General features: G+C 41.7%; 1 long non-coding RNA gene across 1 annotated transcript in view; it reads left to right on the forward strand.

Moving 5' to 3' along the window:
• The window catches only part of LOC144320227 (uncharacterized), a 61476-nt gene extending 54021 nt beyond the window's left edge, over positions 1 to 7455 (forward strand). The window contains exon 3 of the long non-coding RNA XR_013385784.1: positions 7331 to 7455. This is a non-coding gene — a long non-coding RNA (uncharacterized LOC144320227). The remainder of the gene's footprint in view (positions 1 to 7330) is intronic.
• Positions 7456 to 8045: the final 590 nt, after the last annotated feature.

An 8045-nucleotide genomic window follows, 5' to 3' on the forward strand; every position in this document is an offset into this window, starting at 1 on the left:
TGCCCAGCCATTCCCAACAGCTGTAGGCTGGGAGGCCCCAAGTCCAAAAATAGCCCCACAAATTATGATTTACCTTCTAGAGATGACATCTCTGTGAATGGCACTAAATCAAGGCCAAGCAGTTAGCCTGACACTCTAGCCAATGCCTCGAAAACAGCTCAATCCCTGGAAGTCTAGGTGTACCATCCATCCCACCCAGGGCTTTCAGTATTTGAATGTTGATGCTCATTCTGCAGTCAGGAAACATAATTATTCGTTTTTCTTTAAGGAAGTTTATGACCGAAGGTAATGGGGGGAACATAAATGTACTGACTGTTTACTGACACTCATAAATGCTATGAACACAGACATATAATTGTCTCCTGAAGATCTGCTCTTGTAGTGTAGAATCTTCATTTTTAGCAATTTAACTACTGAAAGTTTACCCACCTTGAGGAGAATTATTTAGTGGAAAATAAAACTTAGCGCCTATTTCATTCCCTGCTCCAACAACTTTCATCCTTTCAGAAAACTGGCTTTCCCATAAAATTTGCAGAAGCTATCTTGTTATATAGGGCTAGTAAAACTGAGAGGTAATTAGTACAAACCAAACCTCTAAATAATAATGTCAAGTTTTAACATTTGCAGAGTTCTGGATCAACATTAACTAATAACTTCTCTCTCTGTTTTCCTCTGTGAGAAAAAAACTTCGTTATTCACAAATTATCAAGATAGAAAACAAAACAAAGAAATTGGTTCTAGCTAATTAGAAAAAAAAAGAAGAAAGAGGAAGAAGAAGAAGAAGAAGAAGAAGAAGAAGAAGAAGCAGGAGGAGGAGGAGGAGGAGGAGGAGGAGGAGGAGGAGAAGGAGAAGAAGAAGAAGAAGAAGAAGAAGAAGAAGAAGAAGAAGAAGAAGAAGAAGAAGAAGAAAGAAGAAGGAAGAAGAAGAAGAAGAAGAAGAAGAAGAAGAAGAAGAAGAAGAAGAAGAAGAAGAAGAAAAAGAAAAAGAAAGAAAGAAAGAAAGAAAGAAAGAAAGAAAGAAAGAAAGAAAGAAAGAAAAAAAAAGGTAAGCAGCTCAGGTCAGAATTCAGCAAGTGCAAGCAAATGTTTACACCTGTTCAGAGTTAAGAACAATGGTCACTTATGACTAGGATGGACCATTAGGTCACACTGAGCTCATTTTTAGGACACTGTCCAGGAAGGCTTGGCATTGCAGAATGGGAGAAACCAGTGTGAAATCCCTAGACTTTTGGATTACTGCTCTCCTACCTTAACTGCTGCAATGACAGGTACATATGTGTGTGCAGGGGAGGAGGGACAGAGATGCTGCAAGTAACTCAGTGTGTACATGGCCTGCCTGTAGCTCTCCCCCAACCCCCCAATGGGCAGCTGTGCTAAATTTGTCAGTTAACATTGCCTTACCCCTTCCAGGAGTGGCCGTACTGTCAGGGTCCCCAGGATGTCACCTCTTGGCTAGCAAAGAGAGTTAAAAGTGAACCACTCCAACAAAGGAAAAAAATAACAATGCTGAATAAGACCCCTTACCAGCTCATCTCTTTTCCTTCCTCTCCAAATTCAGTAGGAAAGAGAATTGAGAGCTTGTCAGGATTAGCTGCATGGCATTAAACAGTCCCTCCCAGGGAAGGCACAGAGAAGAGACTCCCTGGTACATTGCTTTGGGGAGTGGCCCATAGGAACCCAGTGTCAGCAAGTCTCCAAAAAAGCAGCATCTGGAAAAGGAGACATCTCGCCCAGAGATGCCTCTTTCTTCCTCCCCTCCCAGACCTTAGGCTGAAAACATTGAGTTCTCTTGGTCTATAAAGGAGGACATATTATTAAAAGGGCCATAGGGAAGCCCGTCTATTTCTCAATGTCCTAGAATGCCATCCAACCATCTGGGGTCAGATGCCCATTCTTCATCTCTCTCTGACTAGGGGGTGGGAGGCTCATGCCAATGCTTGGGTTCATTCTGATTTTAAGATTAAGACAGAGTTTTCTCTCCCCTCCTGAGAGAAAGGTACACAGGTGTCCAGAGAGAGGGAAACAGTCAGGGACCACTGTGCTAATGTGGACCTGTGGATCTGGTGGTTTTGACAATGGGAAACCAAAGATGGTTCTGAAATGGGATCTGGTGTCCAGATCCAGCTTACTTATTTTTGCTGAAAACTTTAAAAATTAGTTTCCTGGTAAAGAAACAATGTTGTGTCAAGGTCCCTGGAAAAATCAAACAGTGTTATTCTGTAAGGTCTTAATGGGAGGATCTATCCATTTTGACCAGGGATAAATGTATTCGATTCAATATGTTTGGTTTGGGAAATCTCTTTTTGTCAAACCCAGGATAACCAATTGTCCATTATACCATGTCCTTGCTAAGAGAAGCTGATGTAGAAATATTTAACCACCCCATCCATAAACATTTCTTTCCTCCCAGAGCAGAAAAAGGCTGATCTTCTCAAGGCCTAATGTTATTTATTTTCCAGTGAAGGGATATGATTTTTATGCCAGGTACAGTTTTCCTTTAGCATTTTTAAGTGCCTGCTTTTTATTTTTTTTATTTATGATAGTCACAGAGAGAGAGAGAGAGAGAGAGAGAGAGGCAGAGACACAGGCAGAGGGAGAAGCAGGCTCCATGCACTGGGAGCCCGATGTGGGATTCGATCCCGGGTCTCCAGGATCGCGCCCTGGGCCAAAGGCAGGCGCTAAACCGCTGCGCCACCCAGGGATCCCCTAAGTGCCTGCTTTTTAAGTGTCTCCTAGAACTGAGATCCTGACCACTTGCCCTTGTTAAATATCTGGTGATCCTTTTACCCAACAGATGGGAAGGGCCTCCTGATATGCCCCTGGCCTAATTTCAATTTGGGTAATTGCATTCTGTCGACTTGAAATTTCCCCACCAGTTTAATCTGCCTGGAATATGGTGCCTCCTTCTCGGTCCTGAACTGCCTGGCGTGCCGATGGAGGCTGGGGAACAGCTGGTGCATTCCACCCCAGAAGTGGATACATTTTAGTGGCAGGTGCAAAGGTTTTCTTCAGCTGAATACAAATTCTAACATAGGAATAAGCTTCTTGGATGCTTTTTATTTTTATTTTTCTCAATGAACATAACTTTCGCAGAACCAAAAATATAAAAGCATCCAAAGCATCAATATGAATGGAAAAGAAAATACATGCTCACTAAAACCAATCTATTGTGTGATCATTTTGCATTCCATGAATCTTATAATGCTTCTAGATTTGAATGTTGACAATAAGGATAAATAATTCACATAAAGCAATCATTCCTTTTCTCAAAGAATTTTACACACAAATACATGTACACACGGGGGCACATGGGTATGTGCACACATCCTTCCATGCACGTATAGGGGTGTGTGTGTTTGGGTATACCAACTCTTACCTCCCTCTGGGGGGTCCTTTTTAGTTGGGAATAAAAACAGCTTTCCCCACAAAAATACCATGTTAGGCATTCTATGCATATCTTATTTGAGTAGGTAATACATTTAACTGTAAAGAGCTTATCTCCTGTAACAAACTGGAATCTTAGAAGGTATCCTATCCGTTTCTGTTTCCCTGGCACCTAGAACATAGTAGGTACTTAACTAATGGATTAAAATATAGACTACGTAGACAAACCTATTTAATCTTTAGCTCTAAGACCCAAAATGCAATTTAAGGACTGCAGGTCAAGGTATAGTTTTTTAAGGTACACCTTAAAACTCCAGGAACATTGGTGGCCCCAAAGTCACATCCCTTGGCTACCTGAGCTCTAGGAACAGTTACGTGCAAGCATAGGCTCACCTTGCAAACGACCAATACCATCTCTCAGAGGTGACTGCCAGAGATGCTGGTCTGCAGATTCAAGGTGAGTGCACCAAACCAACAGTAAACCAGTGGAAGATAGGGACTAGTAGAGAAATGCTCCTGCCTTCCAGACTTCAGGCAGACAATCCTGGAAGTCCTTCCATACCTTCTCTGCATATCTCCATAAAACTGAATCCCACTGACCAACCTCAGTTTTTTTTTCTTTTTCTGTAATCTTTTTCTCAGTGACCTTGATAACACACCATTGTATTGGACATTTCTCCTTCCCATCTTCCCACTCCCTTGCTCCTGCTTCAGGGAATCACCTCTCAAATGGACTATCTGCCCCCTTGCCTCAGGCTCCGAATTTGGGGGAATCCAGACTCTAATGACTTAGGACATCACCATGCTGACAGTCACACCAGCAGACTATCCACATATGAACACATAGAGTACCTATTCCCCCACCATTCATTTTCTTTCCCTATCATAGGACAGATAAGCCATACACCAAGACCACTCTGATATATATATAGGCTGACAGATTATATGCTATATTTATGCCAGGAAAAAGGAGGAGAACTAAGATTGTGCCTTGATGTATTCTAACTATATTAGTTTAGCTCTAAATATCTTACCTTACCAATGGCTCAAGAGGCATTCCCAGAGTCTCATAATTAGTAGGACAGTCCAGATTCTGCCTCATTTTAGCCTCTGCAGGTCATCATAAATTAGCTTAGAGGCCCCAAGCCTCTGTATGACTCAAGCTGACTTGAATCCTAATTTGTACTATGCAGCAACCTTAGCAATGCCACTTGCATGCTTAAGTCTTTTGCTCTCTTGGCCCTTGGAAAAAACATATTTGCAGTAGCACCTGTCTCTGCCATCCCTGCTTAGTGTAGATCATCAATGGGTAGTGTCCTAACCTAAGAATACAGCCTGATGAAGACTTGGGTCCACCATGTAATGACTATGCACATCATGAAGCCAAGGACGGGCTGCCACAGAGGAGGGCCAAGCCATCTTTGAGTTGACTGCCTCATACTCACTGGAGGGCTACCCTGTTGGCCACACTAGATAGAGAAATGCAGGGAATTCTCAGCAGTTTTGAAGACACCGGTGTTTAGACCTCTGGCTTCTTTAAGGGCAAATTGAGGCCAGTGCCTAATATAGTAGCCAGAGTGGGCCTAAGGTGAGCTGAGGGACCAGTCTTTCAGTTCATGGAAAGGACTGTAGTACCTTAAAAGTAGTATTAGAGAAGACCCATGAGGGACATGGATCATCCTTTGATTTTCATAAAATTGAAGATTTTTATAAGACTGTAAAAGCTCTACTTTCTCACTATAAAATGCAAAATTGCATTAAAACAATTGTATAAAAATTACATTAAACATACATCTCTTGGGATCCCTGGGTGGCGCAGCAGTTTAGCGCCTGCCTTTGGCCCAGGGCGCGATCCTGGAGATCCGGGATCGAATCCCACATCGGGCTCCCAGTTCATGGAGCCTGCTTCTCCCTCTGCCTGTGTCTCTGCCTCTCTCTCTCTCTGTGTGTGACTATCATAAATAAATAAAAATTAAAAAAAATTAAAAATAAATAAAAGCTGCGCTTAAAAAATACATCTCTGATCCTATCACACAGAGGTAACAGCTATTAATATTTGCTCTATTTGTTTCTAGTTTTTCCTATGAATAATGAATATATATTTCTTTCTTTCTCTGTGTTGTCCCTGTCCATATATGTGAGATCTAGAAAAAATATTGTATTTCTGTGCACTTCCTTCTTCTGACAACATACCATGAACATTTTCTTTGAACACAGCACTTAATGGGGGCATAATATATAATCATAATATTTTGTAATTCTCTGTTACGGATGTATAAGGTTTTTTAATGTTTGTTATGTATAACCTTATATTTATATATATTTCATATATACATGTTTTGAAATCCCCCCCCCTCAGTGTGGATTCTGGGATTCCTTTCTGCAACAAGGGCCAGATATCCATCAGTGGGCAGTGTCTGGGTCATCCACATGACCATGACAAGCCATCTTCTGTGTGTTGATATCTAGCCTCATGGTCACAAGATGACCACAGCAGTGTTGGCCACGTTATAATCGCCCACCTCAAGTAGTTTCTTCTTCCTCTGGTATCTTTTAAAAATGTAAGAAATCTTACTAAAGGCTCCTACCCCCAACAGTCTGCTCCTCACAGTTCATTGGACAAAACGGGTCACGTGCAATTTCCTAACTCATTCACTGATGCAGATGGAAGGGTAATGATTGGTTTAGACTACGTAAGACACACCTCCCTCTGAGCCTAGGCAAAAGATCATTGGCTCCAAACAGCGGCATATGGCTGGAGAATGGAACATGTGCTGTGGACAAGAAGTGGAGTCCTCCTGAAAAGAAAGGGGGACTTAAAGAGGAACTATATTCAGGGAGGCAAGAAGCAATTGTCTCCAATATAAATTAAACTTGTTTCGTTATCTTCTCACCTACATTATCACGCTCTCTTCCCCGATAACATTGTCCTTCCTTAATTTACCAGCTAGACACTCCTTTTTAATCAAATGTGTGCTGGTTATCCATGAATCTCTAAAAAGTTAACTGAAAAATTAACATCATAATGATAATGAGTTTAAGGTCTTGCTCTCCTTGGGGGCATTTCTGTTCTAAAAGGGAGTTCTGAAAGATATAATCATCTTCAAGATCTATAAGACCAAAGTAGTAATGGTAGTATGGCAGGCAAGAAAGGATTCAAGACCCACTGTGACCCTCCTACCTTGCTCACCTTGCTCACTGTTACATTCACACTGGCCTCCCTGCTGTCTCTCCAGGAAGCCAGAATACTTACACCTGGGAGCCTTTGCACTTGACTTCCCTCTGCCTGAAACAAGCTTTCTCTAGATAGCCTCAGGGCTTAATTCCTTGCTTCTTATAGTTTTCTTACCCATATGCCACCTTATTAAAGAGGTTTTCCTTGATCCTCTTACATAACATAGTACCTTTACCTCACTCTGTAGCCTTTTACCCTACTTTCCACATATTTGGCACTTATAACCACCTGACATGGTATGTAGGTGTTTACTATCTTTCTCCTAAATAGAGAGTAAATCCCATGAGACTAGAGTTTATGTTTTTTTAGATTGATTTCTTTTTTTAAAAAATTTATTTATGATAGTCACACACACAGAGAGAGAGAGAGAGAGAGAGAGGCAGAGACACAGGCAGAGGGAGAAGCAGGCTCCATGCAGAGATCCCGACGTGGGACTCGATCCCGGGTCTCTGGGATCGCGCCCTGGGCCAAAGGTGGGCGCTAAACCTCTGCGCCACCCAGGGATCCCCGAGTTTATGTTTTATTCATTGTTGGTTCTTCTGAGCCTAGACACAGTGCCTAAAAAGCAGGCATTCCATTGCTAAACATTGAGCTGCATCAGAGTAGAAGCCAATGGGACCTAATCCTGTGTAGGCATCTTTCTGTCATAACTCTGATGCCCACAGTAAGTCTAAGGAGGTCATATTTTCTTTTTCACCTATTTCCCTCTAGGCAAGACCTTCATTTTCCAGGATGCACTGTGTAGCTGTGTATGTCTTGAAATCTGAACAGTATCTATCTCTCTACTATGAAATAAAAGGCAAGTCTCAACTTAAGACACATCCTATAACTTGTAATACTATCTAATTAATAAAATGTGTTTCAATTCTGATTAAAATTTATCTTGAGTGCCAGAAATACTCATAAAAGCATATCTAAAAGCCACAAGGAAATAAGGTAATGTAATTATTCAACAATAACTTAAGAAGTACATTACCATGTGACTTGGAGCTCCCATCTAATGCTCTGGTTGAGACAGATACACACACACACACACAGAGTTTTATTTTTTATTTACTTTTAATTTTTTAAAAATTTATTTATGATAGTCACACAGAGAGAGAGAGAGAGGCAGAGACATAGGCAGAGGGAGAAGCAGGCTCCATGCACCGGGAGCCCAACGTGGGATTCGATCCCGGGTCTCCAGGATTGCGCCCTGGGCCAAAGGCAGGCACCAAACCGCTGCACCACCCAGGGATCCCCGACACACACTGTTTTAGAGACTTTCAGGCAAAATGGTGATATGAATATGTGGACATAATCACCCACATGAAACTATGAAAAAGCCTATATTTGACTTGGGAAAAGGACACGCTAGGAACCATATAGATGTACCAGAGAGCAGGCATGATTTCTGGTCATTTTGGTGTAAATATGCCAGATTAAA

This window comes from Canis aureus, chromosome 9, assembly GCF_053574225.1.
Source record: "Canis aureus isolate CA01 chromosome 9, VMU_Caureus_v.1.0, whole genome shotgun sequence".
NCBI lineage: Eukaryota > Metazoa > Chordata > Mammalia > Carnivora > Canidae > Canis > Canis aureus.